At 41.8% G+C, this 15,286-nt stretch overlaps 1 protein-coding gene across 5 annotated transcripts in view; it reads left to right on the top strand.

The window, feature by feature from the left end:
* Positions 1 to 15,286, top strand: part of LRRC8D (leucine rich repeat containing 8 VRAC subunit D) — an 82,144-nt gene that overhangs the window by 55,017 nt on the left and 11,841 nt on the right. The gene's annotated exons all lie outside the window — the stretch shown is intronic.

The raw sequence follows: 15,286 nt of genomic DNA, 5'->3' as shown, positions 1-15,286 counted from the left end.
CATTGCTGGGATTTTGAATTTGTGCTTTAAAGCAATCCATGCAATAAAAACTAACCAAAAAAGAAAAGCATAGACCCATTGCAGTTTTTTTCTATACAAATGATTAAAGTTAGTTTGTTACCTTAAATTGGCATTATATGGTTGTGATAGTGCAATAATTTCATAATTTTCTATCCTATAATTCTGTAAAATCTTAATATACTAAACTCCTATGTTAATTTCACTTGTAGCATATTGTGAGCTATAGTTACAGATTATGGAAATGTTAGCCCCCAGTTAGCTCTTGCTTGAGCTTTGTCTCTCAGTTAAATTGAATGTTTCAATGATTTTTTTTTAACAATGTTGACAGTTACTGCTCTATTGTGTCAGTATTTAAAAATGCTGAGTGCCTTGTTCCAAAGGGTTTATTACCTGTCCTGATTCCTGTGGAATGGCAAAGCAGAGTGTATGTAAAGCCCTGTTTTACTGCTCTTGGAAAAGGTGTTCGAACTGTGGGACTAATTTCAATAGTGTCTGGGCAATAGTGATGTATCACTGTGACACTAAACACCCCTGTATTCACACCCTTCAGACTGTTGTAATCATTTTTGTACAAAATGTATCTTCTGGGATGGCATATGAAAACTAATAGTTCACTGATCATTAATATCCTTGTGTGATGTATGTATGTAATGGGTATTTCTAGAGCCCTGCGTGTATACAACATTTGTATCCTCATCTGATCTGTGATCCGCAAACATGGTCCACAGATATAAAGCGGATATCTGCAGATTTGCAGGGCTCTAGATATAAATTTTGGATCCGCATCCCTCTGTAGTCCTCAAACATGGTCCGTGGATATAAAGCAGGGATATCTACAGATTTGCTGGGCTCTAGGTATTAAGAGTTATGCATATATGCTAGAATTCTGACTAAAGTATGTTTAAACCAGGCATGTCAGGGGAAGTTAGTAAACATAACTGCCTTTGACAAAGGAATGTGGATTTGATTCTCTGACCAGCCTGATCTTCAGGCAAAGTCAATGAAAGTCCATACAGGAGTGCTGGAACAATTCGTATAGCGGGGGTGCTGAGAGCCATTGAACCAAACTGTAAACCCTGTATATCAGAGGTGGGAAAACTACAGCCCGCGGGCCACATCCGGCCCGCAGGCCTCTCCTGCCTGGCCCCTGAGCTCCTGGCCTTTGAGGCTCGCCCCTCGTTCCCCCTCCCCTGCAGCCTCAGCACGCCATGCTGCCAGTGTCATGTATTAAACTGCTCCGCATTGGAATGTGCCACTGGTAGCAGTTCTGGAGAGCAATTTACTACACTACACTGACACAATGCTCTGGGTGGCTGGGCAATGCTCTGGGTGGTGTGGCTGTAATGCCACCAGCCACCGGTGCTCTGTGCTGCGTGGTAAGGGGGCAGGGAGCAGGGGAGGTTGGACAGAGGGCAGGGGAGTTCAGGGTGGTGGGCAGGGGGAAGGGGTGTGGATGGGGTCGGGGCTATCAGAGGGTGGGGAACGGGGGAGAGGGGTTGAATGGGGCAGGGGTTCCCAGGGGGGCATTCAGGAAGGAGGGGAGGTTGGATGGGGCAGTGGGGGGCAGTCAGGGGCAAGGGTTCTGGGGGTAGTCAGGGGACAGGGAGCCGGGGGGGGACGGTGGATGGGATGGGGTCCTGGGGGGGGCCGTCAGGGAACGGGGGGGTTGAATGGGGCAGCAGTCCCGGGGGGTGGCCGTCAGGGGGTGAGAAGCAAAGGGGGGGCGGATGGGGGCAGGGGCACAGCCTAGCACAGCCTCCCCTAACTGGCCCTCCATACAATTTCTGAAACCCGATGTGGCCTCAGGCCAAAAAGTTTGCCTGCCCCTGCTGTATACGATGGAAACCATTTCAAGCCAGGAGGTGCGGCCGCACCCCCAGCACTGCTAGTTCCGACACCTATCGGTCCCTATTTACATATAAGCAGCAAACAGCAAGACCATCAAGACAGCAGTGGGAGGAGAGGGCAGGAAACAACAATCTGTATGTAAGCTAACTTGGGGGGGGAAAGAGCATGAAGCTTCCATCACCACCAGACTCTGTGTGCCCTTTCTCACTGCTTGAATAAACTTTAATTTGAGGGGTAACCCTCAGAAGAACGTATATCAAGGGTTTACTGGTCTGTAAAGACAAGTGACTGAACATCAAGTGATACGCAACTGAATCAACTGATTGAATACAATAGTACTGTATTATAAAAGTGTATATAGAGTGAATGACTTGCATGCTTGTACCCTGGTTGTGAGCATCCCAGGTTGGGAAGTAGAGTGGCAAAAAAGTGTGAGGGACCCAGGGTTACAGGGCATATGGTGACTCAACCCCTCCTGGTGTGGATTGCACCCCAAACCCCATCACAGAGGTCTATGCCAGAGTAAAAGGGTGTTCAGGTTCTTATGGCTGAACCTTTTCTGAAGGGGGATCAGATGCTGAGACCCTATATAAAGTGTCAGATTTTTGCTTTGTTTTTTCCTGCTGACTCCTTCTGGAAGCCAGTCCAGCTTGAACCTAGGAGCATAAAAGTGTTTAAATGTCTCTGGAGCTGGACAGGGACTTCCGCCAGGTCACAGACACAAAATACATACTAGTTGTAGAGTCCAAAAGTCACCCTTCTTGTGGCCTGATTTTATTAACAAAGGTAATTCTAAAGGTAATATTGGATAACTGCAGCCTAAAGCCTTTTCCCCAGGCTTAGCTCTGCCTAGGGTTCCTACTCTGCGGACCAGCTTGTCCCAGAATCACGTTCCCTTTCTGAAGGGTATTCCCACCTCTTTTCTATGCAGGGTGGAGTTTAAGGAGTCATGCCTGCCCTAGTGAATAAGCAGTAATTAATCTGCAGCATTCCAACACTTGCTGGCAGGGATGGGGCAGTAAGAGAATCCTAGCTTCTGTGAAGAAGAGGAAATAGGGTCCGGAACAGAGGGGCACTGTAGAAACAACCTTAAGCACTGCCAAGTTTGAGAGAAGGCTTAGACTTGGGTTTATGTCCTGTTGTTGTGTAGCTTAACAGTAAACTCAAACCAAAGAACTGGAGTAATTTGGAAGGTATCTAGAGTGTTTGGAGCAGGGTGGGAACTCAACATTGCTGTTGCTGAACTGGATCAGACCAGTGATCCACCTTGGCCATTGTCCTATTTCAGAGGAAGGTTAAAGAAACCCTGCAGTGGACAGTTACAGAATAACCTGGCCAGAAGGGGAAATTCCTAATTCACTGCTGTCGATTAGTGGTTGTCATATGTCCTGAAGTGTGTGGGAAGAGGTTACATTCCTTCCTAGAATTAAAAAATAAAAAAATAAACAGACATTTTTTTCTTAATCTGATTGTTACAGTTGAAGCGTCTTCCATTATCCATATCAGTTTGTTTACCTGTCCCTGATAAGCTTTTGGAACACTACATCGCTTTAATTTTGATTTATAATAAATTATATTGAAAAAATATTAATCCTGGTTCTCTTTTCAAATCACAATCAGGTGTAACCAGCGAATCATTAGGAAGACTTAGTTTTGTGTGACTGGAAACTGGCTTTCATCATGAGAGCCTGATCATCAAGTGAGTTAGTTTATTCACTGTAGGCAGTAAAGAGTTTTTATTAGTTAAACAAAAATTGCATTATTTGCTTTTATTTGTATGAATGTGGACTTTACCTTCATTAAAGTGTTGTGATTTTTTTAAAGCCACTCGATTACTCATATTTGCTCTTTGTATGTAAACATTCCCATCTTCTCACTTTAGTGATCAAAATGAGTCTTTACTGTTGCCTCTGCAGAGCCAACACAGTTAAGAGCTGGATTCCGTTAGTTTTCTTGCATTGCCAGCAAATCTGTTTGTTAAGTTCCAATCAAGATGAAATTGCACTGGTGTCAGTTGAGGGTCTGATTTAGCCAATGACCCTTTATTATTGGTGAAGATGCATAAGGAAAGCACCCAGCTTGACTTTCAGATCCCAGGGAGAGTTTAAAGGGCTGGCAGTTAGAAAAAAAAATTTTACTTCTAAACTATGCATGTATATGGAAATAATGAAACCCAATAAAATGGGAAATTCCACTGTTACTTTTACTAAGTTATGTTGTGAGTAGAACTTCACAGTAAGAAACACCACTTAAATCATTACCCAGATAAAGACTTGGATAAATAATCTCACCAGATCTTGATCATACAAAACAGTTTGGTGACTTTATTTTCGAGTAAATAAGACAGTGGTGATGTAACTAGGCATTGGGTAGTGTAGAATTAGATCAGTGTTGCTGTCTTGCTCTCCTGAGTCTAGAGATTATACCAGGTATTGCTTTCTGGGGTTTGATAAATCTGCTGCTATAAAAATTTGCTTGAGTCATAATTTGGTGTGCAAGTTCTCAGCCACAGAGAGAGGAGCTGTTGCAAAATTTTAGTTAATCAGACTATTTTGTCATTGTTTTGGTTTGTCTTGCTAGATCATGACAAACTTTTAAAATGAAGGTCTATAGGAATTTAATCATGTATAAAAGCTTTGTGTACCCACATTTGCAAGCACTAGTTCAAATTGTGCATCTGTGCTAACAGTAATATAAGAAAGTAATTGATGTATTGGTTAGCTGTCTTAATATGAATTCTAGATTAGCTCCATACAAAAAAGGTGACTATCTAATTTATAAGTAAATCGATGTATCCTAGATTGAAATAGGATGTTATATTGTGACATAGGTTGATACTTTGTATCCATCCCCCCTTTATTTTTTTTGGCACAGAGGGAGGGGGAGGTGTCAAGAGCTTGGCATAACTTTCAAATTAATTTTGCAATAGCTTCCAGGGTTGCTACTCTTAGAATCACAGCGTGCCTTTGATAGTCCATCTTGTTCCAAGGGGGGGTGAGGGTGGGAAGGGAGGAAGAGTACCCCTGTCAGGACTATACCTGGTACAGCTACACTAGCCGGTGCATTGGGGGGTTGGAGTAAGGCTCTTCCCACTTGTAGAGGGGGGGAAACATAGCAGCCCAGAAGAGGTTTCTCTCTTCCCTACATTGTTACCTAGGATGTAGGTAGCTGGTGCAAGCAAGTTAAGGGGTCAGAGAAAAGCCACAAGAATGATTTAAGATTTGGGAAAACATGCCGTATAATGATAATCTCCAGGAGCAAAATCTGTTTAGTTTAACAAAGAAAAAGTGAAGGTATGACTTGATCACTGTCTGTAATGATACCTACTTGGGGAGCAAGAGTTTGATAATAGGGACTCTTCAGTCTTACAAAGGTATAAAAAGATCCAGCTGGAAATTGAAGCTAAACTAATTCTGACCAGAAATAAGGTGCAAGTCTTTAACAGTGAGGGCAATTAACAATTGGAACAATTTACCAAGTGTTGTAGTGGATTCTCCATCACTAGAAATTTTAAAGGAAAGATGGGATGTTTTTCTAAAAGACAGGTTTCAGAGTAACAGCTGTGTTAGTCTGTGTTCGCAAAAAGAAAAGGAGTACTTGTGGCACCTTAGAGACTAACCAATTTATTTGAGCATAAGCTTTCGTGAGCTACAGCTCACTTCGTCGGATGCATACTGTGGAAAGTGTAGAAGATCTTTTTATACACACAAAGCATGAAAAAATACCTGCCCCCACCCCACTCTCCTGCTGGTATTAGCTTATCTAAAGTGTGATCTTTAGATAAGCTAATACCAGCAGGAGAGTGGGGTGGGGGCAGGTATTTTTTCATGCTTTGTGTGTATAAAAAGATCTTCTACACTTTCCACAGTATGCATCCGACGAAGTGAGCTGTAGCTCACGAAAGCTTATGCTCAAATAAATTGGTTAGTCTCTAAGGTGCCACAAGTACTCATTTTCTTTTTTCTAAAAGAGATGCTCTTGTTCAAAGAGGAGCTAATTCAGTGAAGTCCTATAGCCTGTGTTATGCAGAAGATTAGCCTAGATGATCTGGCCTTATAATCTATTAACTTTATGCCCCTTATTCACCTGCATTCACGTCTGAGACAGGCAATAATATGGCCCAAAATAAATTCAGATACAGAAACATAACTAAAATAACATTAAAGAAAAAAAGGAAAATTCAGTTGAAGGCTAAGTCTCAGATCTTAACATTGTCCTGTTGTGTTAGCCCACAAATACATTTGAGCATAAGATCTCATCTCTTTCTGAAGCCCTTCTCAATACCTATAGTTGAGGGCAGAATAAGAGCTGTGGCAGTGAAATTTGTGGCATTTTATCAATGTACTTTGTCAAGACTTATATGTTTATGTATCTTATTTCCCTTTAAAAATTTGAGCATGTTGGCAAAATGATGCTCCATGGGAGACAAAGCTAGAAAATAGGTTCTAAAGAAAGTGATCTTTCTTGTCCCAGTTGTTCAGATATTGCTGCATTATCATCTCATGTCTATTATTTTTTTTTAACTTGGAGATTATAAAGAAAGTAGAAACATTTTTGGTAGTGTTACTTTAGCTTGTTTTTATGTATGAAGATTAAATTTCTTTTGGTTACATGTTGAAACAAAAAACTGATTTAATTTGTTTTCCTCCAAAGAGAGGGACAGATCTTCTTTATGTTGCTGGAGAAGCTAGGAAACTATTATTCTGCTGTCTTAAATGGTGTGGAAAGGACTTGCAGGAACAAATTCAAATGGAAAACATGTTATTGGATGAGTGGGGCGTGGAAGTGCCTGGGGAAAAAGTAAATGTTCTGTCTCTGAGTTGATTCTTTGCCTGGCTAACTAAATAGTCTCCATATTGGTTGTAAAATCCAGACAATGAAATGGAACAATAGTGGGTACCTCTGACAATGCCTGTTGGAAAGGTTTTTTTAGTGCATCAGGTTAGGGCTCTGATAATCATGACTCTAGCAATAAAAATCTGGAACAAGTCTAGCAGTGCCAATGGGGAAATTCTACAGGCATGAGTTTCCTATTTTTCAGTCACTGCTGAGTAGAGCATCAAACTGGGTTTAATGCTAGGGGGGATGAGAGTCTGTCTGGAAGTGAGATTAAATAAGACTTTTTCTCCATGCATCCATGTGTCTTATTTCTTCATGGTCTGAACTAACGCAAATATTTAGAATGCTTCATTAACTCTGTTAAAACAAACTTGACTAGAAAAGGAAGTTTTAAAGAAGGTAGAGCTTGTTTGTTTCCATGTGCCTTATTTTTGAGATAGTATCATTCTAAAAGCAGTGGAAAGAATGTGGCTAAGCATATAGGAATGTTGTACTGTAAAGGGATTTACAAAGACACTTTGCTAACCCTTTTCAAAGATGACTGCCTAGAGGAAGGATGAATTAGAGTGATTAAGCATACAATATGTTATCCCAGAGCTTTTTTTCTGTTGTAGTCTGTGATAAATCCTGTCTGTCTTTGTCTTGAACAGCAGCCAACAGCAGCAGTGCCTAATAAATGATCATTTTTAGATTGTTAGAGCTCTAGAGCAGGAATTGTCTGGTTTGTACCGCACCCATCACAATAAAGCCATAATCCCAATTAAGGCCTTTGAGCAAAACCATAATATAAAGATTTACTGCCGCCACTACTGACTTTAACTTGGGATCCCACTGAATCAGAAAGTTGGAAAATCACTGAGGAAAATACTCTGAATGCTAATGTTACTTCTGTAGCATAAGATCACCATTACCTGTGTTCTGATTGGTTCATTTGCCAGCACCAGTTGTGGTGTCATGGGCCCTTGTGAAACTTATTGGCGGGGATAAGGATGTTGCTTTTTAAAGCAGGGTTTAGTGAGCAAGGAGGCTGCAGACCTAGAAGAGAACAAGTCTGTCAGAGCAGTTTTCTTCGTGTTGTTTTACTTCATCATTTTGTGCAGGTTTTTGAAGAAGTATATCATAAAATACAGTTAATCGTCTGTGCATGTCAGCAGAATCCCAAGATAAAAATACAGTCTCTAGGCATATGTATAGTGTGGGTGTATTTTATTTATTCATGAGTACTGAGAATAAAGCACACCTAGTGCACCCAACAGTTATTGTGCTGGGTCAATGTCTGATAGAAAGAACATGTTATATTTGTAAGAGAATAAATCTACTAAGTTTAAATACAAAAACAGCTTCCCCCTTCTTCCCCCCCCCCCCAAAGAAGTCCGGATTCAGAGGGTCCTCTGGCAATAAAACCAGTGGTGTTCAGCAGAGTGTGTGGGGAGGGGCAACAGTGATCTGCACCCACTATTTGACATAGGCCATGATCTGGATAGCTTCCTTGTATGATGAGGGCAGACACGGATGAGATCAGAGGTATCTGCTACTGACTGGATCTTCCAGTCTCTGCATTCATACACACACACGTTTTGAATAGAGGAGAGAGGTCACAAAGACTTCCAGCTGTTGGGCTGTCATGACCACATGGGCTGAAAATAAAAGTAAATTCAGCAAACACATCAGGGATTAAGGTCCTAAATATCCTAGGGGCTTCCGTGTTTTTTAGATGTCTAAAGTGATTACAAGGGGGGGAGGAGTTTCTTTATCCTACAGTTTCTTTAAATGAGCCTCTGTTTTAATGGTGGAGAAACAAATGAAGGAAAATGGTGCGTATGTAGAACCACAGGCACTTCACTGGAAACCAAAGACATAGTGGTTCTTGGCGAGGCAGCAGGCTGTATGTATGATGTTTACAATCTGTTGCTCTGGACAGACGGGGGGACACACCCTGCAGAAATTTCACTGTCAAAAAGAGAGAAATAGTGCATTTTGAAAATGGATGAAATATTTAAATATTGCCTGCCTCTCAACCCACATACATGGATTATAGACTGCCATAACGTTACGTGATCATATAATATGCCCAGTCAGACCAGGTTAAACGAAGAGCAGTTGTATTTAGTGGTGCCTTTACTTGGGTAATTAACAAGAAGTTGTTTTGCCATATTTTCTGTCGGTCTTGTGTACACAAATCCATTCTGTATCTTTATCAGTATTGCTGGTTGTGGCATACATAGGTGTTGACTCCGTGGGTGCTCCGGGGCTGGAGCACCCACAGGGAAATATTGGTGGGTGCTCTGCACTCAATGGCAGCTCCCCGCCCCAGCTTGCCTCCGCCTCTGCCTCCTCCCCTGAGCATGCCACGTCCCCACTTCTCCTACTCACTCCCAGCGCTTGCCACCGCAAAACTGCTGTTTTGTGGCGGCAAGCGCGGGGAGGGAGGAGGAGAAACAGGGACGCGGTGCGCTCAGGGAAGAGGCAGGGCCAGAGATTTGGGGAAGGAGTCCAATAGGGTCAGGGAGGGGGCGGAGTTGGGGTGGGGACTTTGGGGAAGGGGTTGGAATGGGGGCGGGGCAGGGGTGGGGGTGAGGCGGGGCTGCGGGGGGTCGAGCACCTACCGGCGCCAGGAAGAGTTGGCGCCTGTGCTGGCATATCTTAAAAATTCTCTGGAATGGGATGTGAACTTTGGGTATATCTACACTGCACACTCCTTATGGTGGCCTGTCGCATACATACCCTGCACGTCCCCCTAGCACAGGCATAAATAGTAATGTAAATGGTCTTACCAGAGGTAAACATGCACCTGAATCTTTATGGACTCTTCACAGCTCTCTACACACCCAAGCAGGTCTTCTCCGTCTACACTGCTATTTTTAGCAATGTGGTGTCCCACTGGTTCCCCCACAAGAGCTTTTCACTGCCGCGTGTAGCTACACAATGTAGTGTGGATGCAGCCTGCTTTTCACTGTGGCTATACATACCCTACATCCCACTGTCAGTGCTGTGCAGTGTAGACATACTCTGTCTATCCACAATCTCAATGTAGTCTAATTATAGATAATGTCAAGCTACTAATTACTGCATAAGAAACACACGCTCACTTGTGATGCTGTCATTTTACCTGAAATCAATGCTACTTCTATTGTCTCTGCTCAGATCTTTTTCTCTTGTAAAATGTGAGTTAATCTGGTACTCATGTAAATGAGGGACATTTTAGCACTAGTCTGAAGCTGTTTGTGCATAGCTCTGGTGCACTGTCAGTCTTGACCTGCAGCACCAAGTATTGTTCTTGTGTAGGTTGGGCGATGGTCCCTGAGATCTCCCTGACACAGTTTAGGAAGGTAGCAAGCCAGTCCCTGGTATCAAAAAGGTTGAGAAAACAGTATTCTAGGATACTTATTTGGTAGACACGAAAAACTGTGCCAGTTTGATCATTGTGAATGTTTCATGTTGTGCATGAGCAGGAATTAGAATCAATCCATCAAATTTGTTTCCTGGTGACTGAAGCTAGCATTTAATTCCAGATATGCAGCGGTGAAAGGTCAGTACACAAGATCATTGTGTGGCTTAGTTCCATTAACAATATCCCTTAATTTTGTGTGTCCTCCTTTCCTAGGTGGTGAGGCATGAATGGCTTTTAAAACACTGACTCTAAGCTCCTACTTAGATTGTAAGCTTTTGTTCTATGCTTGTACAGCACAATAGGGGCCTGTGACTGGAGTTCTAGGTGCTATCATAGTTAATAACATTTAGCAAAGCAATGGGAGTCTGCAGTAAAGACAGTGCTAATGCTGTGGATATATACCACAGGCATTATAACAACTGCAACAGGAAATGCTTTCTGCTCCCTCCCCTCTCTATTCTTTATTACCCTCTCTTGATTAGCTGTTGGGGTTGTGCATGAATGGGAACAGTGAACACTGACTAGTATGAAACTACTATTGAGAGTCCTGTTAATGAACCTGAATCTCTACCTTTTCCTTTGTTCTTCATGACCTCATTTATTGGCTTCCTGCAGCTCTACCATTGTGACCTCTGCTCAGGCTTTCCGCTCCCTTATACTCCTGTTCTTCAAAGCTTGTGCTTTCTTCCTACTCTGAGATTCCTATTCCCCACCCACCACTGCCTTGGCACCTTTTATGACCCAACTGGGGATAGGAGGGGGCCAAAGATACAGAGGCATGTGTGCACATGGCAATTGCAATTGGAATACTATTTGAAACCCTGCCTCATGTACCTCTGGTTGTACAACTCTCCCCATGTGAAGGGGTCACTCTTTCAGATGTATGCTGCCCATCTGGCCTGACATTCCATTGATTTGCTGCTGCGACTGGGGAGAAGGCAGAGACAGTGACAGTTAGACCAGCAGAAAGGGACCTTTAGTGTAACTGAGAATCAGGCTCATAGGCGTTCTCTGAATTGTTGTTCATAAATCAAAAGAAAACTGTTAAATAGTTTAACCCTAATGGGCCAAAACCTGAGAGGTGCTGAGCACCTGCAGCTCCCCTTGAAGCCTGTTTTGGACCAGCATGAATAGAAATGTTCGGAAACTTTTTTTTTTTTTTTGGCCCTGTAACATTCCCCTCTGGTGTGAGAGATAATTTTACTGCTCGAAGCATAAGCAACACTGATTAGACCACACATCTGTGTATGGTCGATTTATATCTCAGTACATTAAAGCAATTATTAAGTAAATGGGTGGTATGCAGGGATTATAGAAAGTAAACAGTAAAACAGCAGGATTGAAAGTTAAGTTACAAAGTCTTACATAACCAGAAAAAGTCTAGTTGTGAAGTACCAAAAACTTTTGAGGGGGAGAAGAGAGGGGTTTTATAGGATTTTTTTAAGAAAAATATTGAGCAATAGTCTGACATTGTTTGTTTATAAAAACAGGAATCCCATTTTTGACACAAAGCTAATGAAGCACAAAGTTTACATACCCAACATATATAAGGAATAGTAGACGAGGGTGGGTTAGTTGGTAGTCATTTATTGCACACTATCAGCATGCTCAGTGCTGTATGGAAAGAGGAAGATAATGGCTTTGAGGCATTTATGTATAGTCTAATCCAGACAGAGGATATTTTTCAGACCCAGTGATATGCTGTGAGAAGATCCAGCCCTATAGCTGTGCAGTTATCTTTTGATTCACTTAATGGGTTATGATTAATTAACATGATTCTTTTTCTCTTCTTTAATCTTCAGGTACAAGTTGTAAATATGGCATTGGGCAATAGTGTAATTTCTTTCCTTTTTTAAGGCTAGAGTGAAACTCTCATTCCTAATTTTTTTATTTCTCTTTGTTTGGAATTTCTCCTTCAACTTTCCTGAACCAATATTTTCCTTGTCCATTTGGCCCCAGTTGTTTTTCTGAATTAATATCTCATGCTTTACAAGATAGCAGGTCTCAGAGAAGTGCCTACCCTGCTGTACAGTAATTTTAGTACTGTAGAATAAATTACTTTAAATATACTGAAATCAAATGAAGAACAAAATTCCATCCTTCATAAGATTGCCTAGCCTAAAATATCTAATAAATGAAAATGATAACATATGCTAAGTTAAAAGACTAAATTAAAAAAATTTAAAAAACAATCAAACCCAAACCTTGTGAAATTTAAGTTCTAATGGCTCTTAAGGAAGATAGTTTCAAAGGCAGGAATTGTGAGTGACATCACAAGTAGCAGAAATCTCGTTGCAGCTCTTTCACTCACAGCTTTGCTGTGAGATGATGATATATTCTGTCACCCAAAAAGTATCAAAAAGCAGAACTGAGAAACATTTAAAATAGTTCTTTAAAATGTGTATATGTGTATATATAAAATGTGCTGAGTAAGAGCACTCAGCATAGAAATCTGCAGTTTGATGAATTATCAGTTTTGATTTGTAGGTCACTTACAAAGATAATCGTCTCCAGCACTTCGAATTGTACTGGAATGGAATAGGTACCAAAGCACAATTGTCATGTGCTTATAACTATTTATCCATCCTATTTCTCTTCAATGGGAGACGATATTGGTAGGTTGACACTGCTTCTGTGAAAAACTAGAAGCAGCGAGTGATCCAATGTGACAGGAAACTTTAAACCATGCTAGGAAAGGGTGATGCTACACACCCAAGTAAAGTTCCAGGCGCAGTCTCCTCTGAAATGAATCTGTCTTCTGGCATTGATTATGCCTTGTCTAGGTTAAACTTCAGGAAGTTTGCTCCCATCCAGATTTGAACTTCCACTAGGTTCGGTAACCCTGTACTCCAAGTTTGGTGAAAATGAGGCATAGAGGTAAAAGTCATCTGTATGATGGTGCCACTGGGTCCCATACTGCCTCGTAATCTCTCCCAGGTTCTCTGTATACACATTATCCAAGAGGGAAGAAAAGATCAAATCCTCTGGCCCCTTGCATTAGGTTCCTTGGGAAGAAGAGAAGGTGCTCTCAATACCCTTCTCTGAGATCTCTCTGCGGAAGTGTGGAACAACTGTAATACCTCGTACACCAGTAAGACACTGCAAGTATCAATCTCATCATCCACTATATTAAGTTCACTTCTAGTCACCCCATCTTCTATAGGGTATAGCACAAACAGAAAAGCTCTAGAGAACAGCAGTGGCAATGATCAGAGAGGCATGGAAAGACTTCCATATGAGCAAAGAATAAATATATTGGGACTATCTTACCTTTCTGAAGGTGATGACTAATGGGTAGGGCTGGTCCAAAAAAGGTGTGGGGGACAAGGGGAGAATAAAGTGTGTGTGAATAAGTGAGAGAGTGAGTGAGCCTTGGGGGAAAATACTCATTTAGTTCAAACAAGGATTTTTTTGTTGGAAAAGTTTTGGCAGAAATATTTGACCAACTCCAGTGAACGACATTGATTAAGTCATCTTTCCATTTTCAGAGGGGTACAAAGACAGGTGGGCTCATTTTAGTTGTTGGGAACCTGAAAGTAAAATGGGTGGGGTTGTTTTGTTTGTTTGTTTTCCCCCCGCCTCCTGTGAAATTATTGAAAATATGAAATGATTTATCAAATAGGGCCTGTACAGAGACAGCCAGATTAATTTTTGATCAATGAATACAGGAAGCAGTGAGATGTAAATAAACATAAAGAATGCAAACCAAGATGCTGCTTTCTATTCCAATGATTCCTTTAGATTTTAAACTGATCTTATTTACAAGTAGAATAATTTAATTTGTGACCCCAGTAAGAAATATCCCAACATGTCCACTCACTGTTTGTTTGAGTAGTTGCTTTCTGAGGTCTGCCAACAAAACTCCTGAGCTGTTAATCACATCTCTTAGGGGCTGTGCTAATACTTACTTTTCAAAAACTAATTAAAGGGAATTTAATTGGATAGGCAACACAATTTATGTAATAATGGTTACAGTTGTTGATTTATCTGAAGCCTGTAATTTAGATCAGTAGTAGTATTATCTTTCTATCTGTGCATATGTAATTGCCAGCAGTTCTCATTCTGCTCTGATTGTTTTAACTGCAAGTAATTTATTTGGTTTTTTACAATCACATCTAAGTACGACTTTATGGAGAATATTTTCTTTTTCAATAAAAGTACAGGTACATTATACTCAGATTAGGTTGGAGCTTTTAGGAATCATTAAATTGCCCTGATATCTACCTATATAATAGAATAAATTAGAATATTTTCAATTCTAGACCTCCCAAGTCACCTTCACAATGAAAGGGGAGTTGGTGCACTCATGCTGCCAGGACTTTGAAGGTTCTTCCTAAGATTTTAGGAGGAGATGAGAGCAAAACTGAGGTTCCTAACCTAGCTAACCATAATTTATCAGAAGAAGAGAGAATTCTCACAGAAAATGGCTTTCTAAATTGGGACGTGTCATTGCTGATAAATAATGATTCAAAGAGAGATTCAGGCTCTGTCTACACTACGAAATTAGGTTGAATTTATAGAAGTCGATTTTTTAGAAATTGATTTTATACAGTTGATTATGTGTGTCCCCACTTAAGACCATTAAGTCGGCAGAGTGCGTCCACAGTAACAAGGCTAGCATCGACTTCCGGAGCATTGCACTGTGGGTAGCTAGCCCACACTTCCCGCAGTCTCCGCCACCCATTGGAATTCTGGGTTGAGATCCCAATGCCTGATGAAGCAAAAAACATAGTCGCGGGTGGTTCTGGGTACATGTTATCAGGCCCCCCCCGCCCCCCTCCCCCCCGGTGAAAGCAACGGCAGACAATCGTTTCACTCCTTTTTTCCTGGGTTACCCCTGCAGATGCCATACCACGGCAAGCATGGAGCCCCCTCAGCTCACCATCACCGTACGTCTCCTGGGTGCTGGCAGATGCGGGACTGCATTGCTACACAGCAGCAGCTCATTGCCTTGTGGCAGCAGGTGGTGCATTAGGACTGGTAGCCGTCCTTGTCATCTCCTGGGTGCTCTTGGCCGACCTCAGTGAAGTCTGTCAGGGGCTCCTGGGCAGACATGGGTGCTCCTGGCAGATCTCGATGAGGTCTGTCAGGGGCGCCTGGACATAAATGGGAGTGACTAAGATCATTCTCTTCTTTAAGTTTTGTCTAATGGAGATTCAGTCCTGCCTGGAATATTGGCAGAGGGAT

This window comes from Lepidochelys kempii, chromosome 8 (assembly GCF_965140285.1).
Source record: "Lepidochelys kempii isolate rLepKem1 chromosome 8, rLepKem1.hap1, whole genome shotgun sequence".
NCBI classification, from domain to species: Eukaryota; Metazoa; Chordata; order Testudines; family Cheloniidae; genus Lepidochelys; species Lepidochelys kempii.
Note: the sequence above shows the minus strand (reverse complement) of the source record. Positions and strands in the feature narration are given on the sequence as shown.